Source organism: Equus quagga, chromosome 9 (assembly GCF_021613505.1).
Source record: "Equus quagga isolate Etosha38 chromosome 9, UCLA_HA_Equagga_1.0, whole genome shotgun sequence".
NCBI classification, from domain to species: domain Eukaryota; kingdom Metazoa; phylum Chordata; class Mammalia; order Perissodactyla; family Equidae; genus Equus; species Equus quagga.
Window position 1 is genome coordinate 63,867,367 of NC_060275.1, and position 7,635 is coordinate 63,875,001.

Consider the following 7,635-nt stretch of genomic DNA (forward strand, 5'->3'; position numbering starts at 1 on the left):
AAGACTGAACACAAGGTATGTGGAAATATGCAGGAAGTCTCTGCTTTTCAACTATATCAAGTCTCTTCTTTATCTTGGTTTAGAGGCTGTCACAAAGGTCAGTTAGTTTCTATCAAGGAGAATATGATCTAACAATTCCAGGAACTCTTTCTCCAATCCAAGTTCTAGAACCTTTACTGATATAGTCATTTCAGCAAGCTTTCTTGAAGCAGTAGCAGACCGTACCTCAAAATTCTTAACCTGCATAGATGTGACCCAAGAAAAGCAGTGTAAGTTCCTGAATTTGGAGAAGATTTTTATGAATACATGTGACTGAATACATAAAGTTCACAAATTGTCAACCCAATCTTCTATGTAATGGAAAATGTGGTCGCACAGCTGATGCTCTGTGCCTGGGATTAGCGGCAGATTTCATGACAGGCTACTGCTTGTGCCAAGCAAAGCTAAAAATGGTGCCAGTTCACAGATGGATTGAAGATGGCAGCAACATAGTCATTGCATCTCCACATTTGTTTCCAGAATCAGTTGTGATTTTTTAGGTTTAATCATGTGAAATTTCTAATATTCAAATTCCTGTTGGTTTATAAAAGTAAAATATTTATATTTTTGAATCTTACAAACTTTATTTATTCCTCATTGACCGCCACACCTAAGTGTGGAAAAGATTTTGGTTATTTTGCAAGAGATATTTCTGTTTTTAGTAAGATTTTTTTGTTTTATAATCACTGATAAATAAGCAGGATTTTTTTTTCCATTTTAATACAATATGTACTACCAACAGAAGATAGTCAGCATGAAACTTTCAAGAATATCTCCAAAACACTTCCTCAAAAGACATTTCAAAATCACTGAGCATTTTGAGCCTTGTAAAGTGCCATTTGGTGGATATGTTATTGAGAGAACATAGTTATCAGTGGAATTTTTGATCAGACCTCTTAAAGATCTTAAGTAGATGTTTTATGTGTCCTTGATAATAAGATGTATGTTGAATAGGTAAATATTCAATATATCAATAAAGAATTTTGAATGTCTGATGATACATTTTCCCCAAAGAAATTTACTCTTTTGTATTTCTATATGTATGGTGTTTCATCTTCTCAAGGCCACTTCTGCTGTGATTATATGACTACAATGATCTGCTCAACATTTTTATGATTTCACTTTATGTCTCCTTTGTTCTCATATGATTATATTTTATCATGGGGTATTCAATGCTCTAAGTATCACACGCATTTATGAATCATTTATATAGTAAGACTATTGATAATTACTAGTTTTTCTTGTTTTCCAAATGAGGAAACTAAAGTACTGTAGGATAAAGCTAATTGCTTACAATCAAAAAGTCAGTGAGTTGTCAAGTAAGACTCCAATGTTGAGCAGAACACTCGAGAGTGCGCATTGACAACATTGTGTTAAGTAGTTCACGCTGAGCTGTCCCGAGTTCCTCTTACCCCACCTTCTCAAGTTCTGTTGCTCAGTTTTCTTATTTATTTATTTATAATCAAAAGCCATGTTACTGGATGAGGGAAATCAGAGTTCTGTGAACACATTCATCCTCCTGGGCTTCTCAGAATACCCACACCTCCAGGGAACCCCTCTTCCTGGTTTTCTTGACCATCTATACAGTCACTGTGGTAGGGAGCCTGGGCATAATTGTGGTCATAAGGATCAATCCCAAACTCTATGCACACATATACTTTTTCCTCAGCCATCTATAATTTTTGTATATTTGTTATTCCAATGTGTTTACAATCAAATTGCTAGAAATCTTGGTTGTGGAAGGCAGAATTATCTCCTTCAAGAGATGCACAGTACAATTTTTCTTTGTGCGTTTGTAATAACAGAAATGTTCATGTTAGCAGTGATGACCTATGACCAGTTCATGACTTTGTAACCTCCTTCTCTACACAGTTGCTATGTCTCATAAACGCTGTACTCTCCCCGTAGTGGGAAGCTACATACCTGGTGGAATATGTTCCTTGACATTCACATATTCCCTTCCGGAACTATCCTTCTGTGACTCTAACATCATCAATCAGTTTGGCTGTGGCTGTGAGTATTCTGCCATCTCTCTTTATCCTCTTCTGACCCCTTCTGCAGTCAGAAGACATGTTTAGTCATTTCTACGTTCACTGAGGCTTGTAGCCTCCTGATTATCCTCTCCTTCTACGTGGTCCTAGTTGTCACAATCATCAAGATGCCTTCTACCGGTGGACTCCAAGTAACCTTCTCTGTCTTTACTTCCCACCTGACTGCCATCACCATTTTCCATGGAATCATCCTTCTTCTCTACAGTGTGCCCATCTCCAAAAGCTCATGGCTCCTTGTCAACTGTATTTCTTACCATCGTGATCCCTACACTGAACTCCTTTATATACAGCTTTAGGAACAACAATGTGAAAGAGGTTGTCAGGAGTTTAATCAACTCCAAACTGCTTTCTCACTCAATATATTTCAAATAAATATATATATTTATGTCCTACTTATGTCCAGTAATTTTTCATATATATTACTGATGCTAGGTTACCTTTAAGTAAATATATGATTATGCTTTAAATCAATTAAATATTGTACTTTCCATATTTTTCAGTGGTCAAGATGCTCTGGATTAATATAGAAATAATCTATTCTGACACACTACATGTCTACTGGTTTCAGAAAGGACCATATTTCAAAAACTCCCAGTTAGACACTATGGAATTCAGGGTGATGAATAAGGGATATATATTTAGAGACTCATTAATTATGTTATAGTTTAAACTTTGCCTTATAAAAGTGCTAAAAACCACAGATGATAACTGTGTGTCCTGGATATGCTCTCAGGTTCTCATAATCAGTCCACTCAGAAAGTTCTATAAAACACTTTTTATTTCCCTCGAAACTTTATTTCATTTCAGGTAAAATGAGGACCTGGGAGTTTGCATTATGAGATATATTATCTGACTTTAAGCTAGGGGATGCTGAAAATGTTAATAACTCTCTATATTAATCACTTATTTTTTGAGTATCAGTCTAATATAGTTCAATGAAATGTGTTGAAATTAACCCTGAATGCTAAGAAAAAGTTCAATTTATTTCTAACAAGTCTTATTTTCATTGCTTTTCTATGTAGATTCAATACCTAACTATGCCTCTAAAAAACATAAATTAATTTCTTTCTTTGCAAACTTTATATAAAGGAAATCATGCATTATGTATTCCATATGTCTGACTTCTAAAAATGAACATCGTCTTTGTAAATCAATTGTGTTGCTGCATGTATTTATAGTTTTTATCAATTTTGGTTCTTTTTAATGTTTTATAATAGAAATATTTCAGATTTTTTTCTTTAACACAGTCTACTATGAAGGACGTTTGGGATGTTTCATTTTGGGTATATATACCATTACACTGAATCTTAGTACTCCTTAGAATGGGTTTTATTTGTAGAAGTATTAGGCATTTATTATGGTCTCAATTTTTAAAAATGATTGTATTAGTTTAGACTCCTAAAAGCAATGTTTGAAAGTTCTAAAGTTATGACTCACTTCCTCACCAGTATTCAGTATTATTAGATGTTATGATTTTTACCCATTTACTTGATACAGAATACTTAATTTATAGTTTAATTTGAATATTTACGATTACTGAGGTTAGGTGCATTTTAATATGTTTTGGATTTTAAAAAGTGCCTTTGTATAGCATATTATCAATGTCCTTCTAAATTATTTGTCTTTATTCTTATTTGTTTTAAAAAAATCTCTCACATTATGAATATAATCCCTTTGTTAGTTATATTCCTTGAAAATATTTTCACCTTTGGCTTTATGCTTCGCTCACTTAATGTCTTTTGATAAAGTGCAATTTGAATTTTAACCTAGTCAAATGTTTTACTTTTGTAATGTTTTTGTAATTGTTTAGGAGGTGAGGAAGACATTTGTCTACATTATATTCAAAAAGGGTATGTTGTTCTTCATATTTTACTCTTGAGTCACCTCAATTTCATTTTTGTGGATGGTGTGAGGTTTGGATGTATGATAGATTCTTTTATTTGTTCAACATTATCTGCTCTCTCTTCATTTTATCTTGCTTCTCTGTAGGCAGGGAGAGAATAGTTCGCATGTGACTTGCTTGGGACAGTGGGAGGTGAGTGAATGTGTTGTAAGTTATGTCATAGAAGAAGCTTCAAATGCCTCTGAATGATTTCAATCTTTCCTTCTTGAGCTTATGAACTCAACCTGGGGAAAAGCATACCACAAATAGTGAGTGTTCCTTCAACATGAGTCTTGGAATGATAAAACCTGGGAATGGAGCAAACTTAGTCAAATACAGCAAATCAGAGCTGTAGTCAATCAATAACACTCATGGTACTTCTCCATTTTTACCCATATGACTATATCATTTTCCTACATGATTTACCGAAAACAATGCATTCTCTCCTTATTGCTCTGCAATTCTAATCTTATCATAAACAAAATTTCCATATGCTTGTTTATCAGCGTACCTGCTAACCATTGCCACAATGACTCTTGAAAAGACCATCCAGCAATCAATGGATTAAAAGTACAATTATTTATTTTCCAAGATCTGCAGGTCACCTGAGGTAGCTCTGCTTCAGGCTGAGACTAGGAAGGTTTTGTTTCACAGCGCACTTCTGTGAGCATAATTGCTCCACATGTCTTTCATCATCTTTAGACTAGCCACTTCCTGTCTCATGGAAATGTCAGTAAAACAATAGACGAAGTGAAAATTTTCAAGGTCTCTTAGAGCCTCGGCTTGGAACTCCCACACTTTCTCTTCTTCCAACATCTCTTTGAATATGTCACAGGATTGGACTCATAATCCAAAGGTGAAGAAACATACCCCACCAATAAGGGACAATGGAAGATTTATGATACAAGGAGATGGTGACTAATTGGACGCAATCATTCAATCTACCTTAGTCAACTTCATGACTCTTTATTGTATTTGAATTCAGTATTCACCATTACCACATATTCTTAATTATTATAGCTTTGAAATAAGTCTTGATATCTGTTCCAGAACCTCCGATCATATTTTCCTTCTCTGTGGGCAGATCCTGGTTTTCCTTGGCTCTTTACATTTTCAAGACACTTCAGGATTTATTTTGTTCTTTTATGGCATACTTTTGAAGCCTAAGCATCTTATGTGCTCTAAGAATTTTTTGTTTTGAGGAAGATTAGCCCTGAGCTAACTACTGCCAGTCTTCCTCTTTTGCTGAGGAAGCCTGGCCCTGAGCTAACATCCATGCCCATCTTCTTCTACTTTATATGTGGGACACCTACCACAGCATGGCGTGCCAAGAGGTGCCATGTCTGCACCCAGGATCTGAACCGGTGAAGCCCATGCCACCAAGAAGTGGAACGTGTGCACTTAACTGCTGTGCCACCGGGCCGGCCCCTGCTCTAACAATTACACTTCTCTTTAGATCTTCTCTTTAAAGCATTCTTAGCTGTAGCTATGCCTTCTTTCCTTCTTTAGTTTATACTCCTCCATCTTCTTTTCAAAATTATGGTAAAGCCATATTGGTTGATTTTTATTTTACCATTGTCTTTATTAGTGTGACTTTTTTACTTGATTTATTCTGTCATTATCATTAATTTATTACTGATATTACTAATGATTTATTGATTGGGTTTCTGAGAAAGTTGAGAGGCAACAAAGGTATATATATCAATTTTCACATAATGAATTAAAAAATCCACTCTTTCTCTCTTTATTGCTCCATAGATGGATGATGGATAGATAAGTAGATATATAGGTTTATTTATCATACATAAAGTTCCACTGCTCCATTCATTTAAAGGCACTTGGAGAAGAGTCAAGAAGCAGGCAGACATCTCCATATGGAACTAACAAAAGGAAGGCTTGGAACTGTCCTTTTGCAGCTGGAGCAGTGGTCATGCTAAGAGGAACATCCTGAGATTAAATCTCAGTTTCTTTTTTTTTTTTTGAGGAAGATTAGCCCTGAGCCAACTGCTGCCAATCCTCCTCTTTTTTTTCTGAGAAAGACTGGCACTGAGCTAAGATCGTGCCCATCTTCCTCTACTTTATATGTGGGGCACTTGCCGCAGCATGGCTTGACAAGTGGTGCCATGTCCGCACCCGGGATCTGAACCTGCGAACCCAGGCTGCTGAAGCAGAATGGGCACACTTAACCACTGCGCCACTGGGCCAGGCCCCCAAATATCAGTTTCTTTGAGTAGTTTGTATCGTGAATACGTCAGTTTTAGATTTTGCTGCACTTCTTCCTGACTTCTCTGTTTATCTACCTGAGGGACAGCTACCAGGTTCAAGCAGCAGAAAGATGGATTTATATCTTCATGGAAAAATAAAGTAGGCCAAGTTCAAAGTTAAACCAGGATCTCAGTGAAATGAGGTAGGTACCTGAGGCTGCTTTTTCCCTTGAACCAGTTGCTGAAAGGCTGAGCTACACTTTTTTTGAAGACAATTTCTTTAGAGCAGTTTTAGGTCCACAACAAAATTGAGAGGAAGGTACAGAGATTCCCCATATATCTCTTGCTTCGACATATGTGTAGCCTCCCCTATTATCAACATCACTCATCAGAATGGTGTATTTGTTACCAAGGATGAACCTACATCAACACATCATAACCACTCAAAGTCCACAGTTCACTTTACGGTTCACTCCTGGTGATGTACATTCTATGGGTTTGGACAAATGTACAATGGCATATATCCATAATTATAATACAATGCAGAGTATTTTCACTGCCCTTAAGTCCTCTGTGCTCCACCTATTAATCCCTTTGCCCCTCTCCCCCTCCAGGCAGCCACTGATATTTTCACAGTCCCCACAGTTTGGCCTTTTCCAGATGGCAACAGTTGGAATCATACAGTATGTAGCCTTCTTAGATTGGCTTCTTTCACCTAGTCATATTCATTTAGGATTTAAGCTACACTTTTTATGGTCTCATGGGCATACACCGAAAGGCTTAAATTCAAGGGTAAACAAAGTTGAAGATTCAGAGAAAGCATTTCCTGACCTGGATTAAGATTATGGGCAGATGCAGAGGGATGTAAGAACAGTCAGAAGACAGATCACGCTTTTCTTAGTCTGCAACTAGCATGTGACTCATCTGAGTGGCCCAAGAAGCTTTAAGTATTGAAATTAGATGGATGTTGTACTAGACTGTCCTGAATGTCTGTTGGAAACCAACAAAAATCCTGTCTCAAGGAAGATTAAATAATCTGAAGCCTCAACTTGTTTTCCCACATGAGTTTTTGAAAATAATGTGCAGTGCATAATCAAAGTTAATTAAGCACATTAAAAGGAAGACTGGGTGAAGCAAAGGATAATAGATTCACAGGAACTTTATAATGAGAATTATTGAATGCATATTGCAAATCAACCACACAAACTATAATTAAGAAGACAAAATTAAAAAAGAAATTTGAAAAATTTGAGGAAACAGAACCATGATATTTTATAAGGCTGATTTTCTTAAAACTGAAACCAAAGAGAAATATTTTTTAAAAAAATCCAGCAACTGAAATTAAGAAGCCAATAGAAGCATTTAAGAGCAGATTAAACACAGTTTAAGACAGAAAAAAATATGTTGGAAGACTGATCAGAGGGGATAAATGGGAACTTTATTAAGTTCTTCTGTTTTT

The 7,635-nt window shown here is 36.0% G+C and overlaps 1 pseudogene; it reads left to right on the top strand.

Moving 5' to 3' along the window:
- Positions 1-1,510: 1,510 nt before the first annotated feature.
- Positions 1,511-2,462, top strand: LOC124244570 (olfactory receptor 5D13-like; annotated as a pseudogene).
- Positions 2,463-7,635: the final 5,173 nt, after the last annotated feature.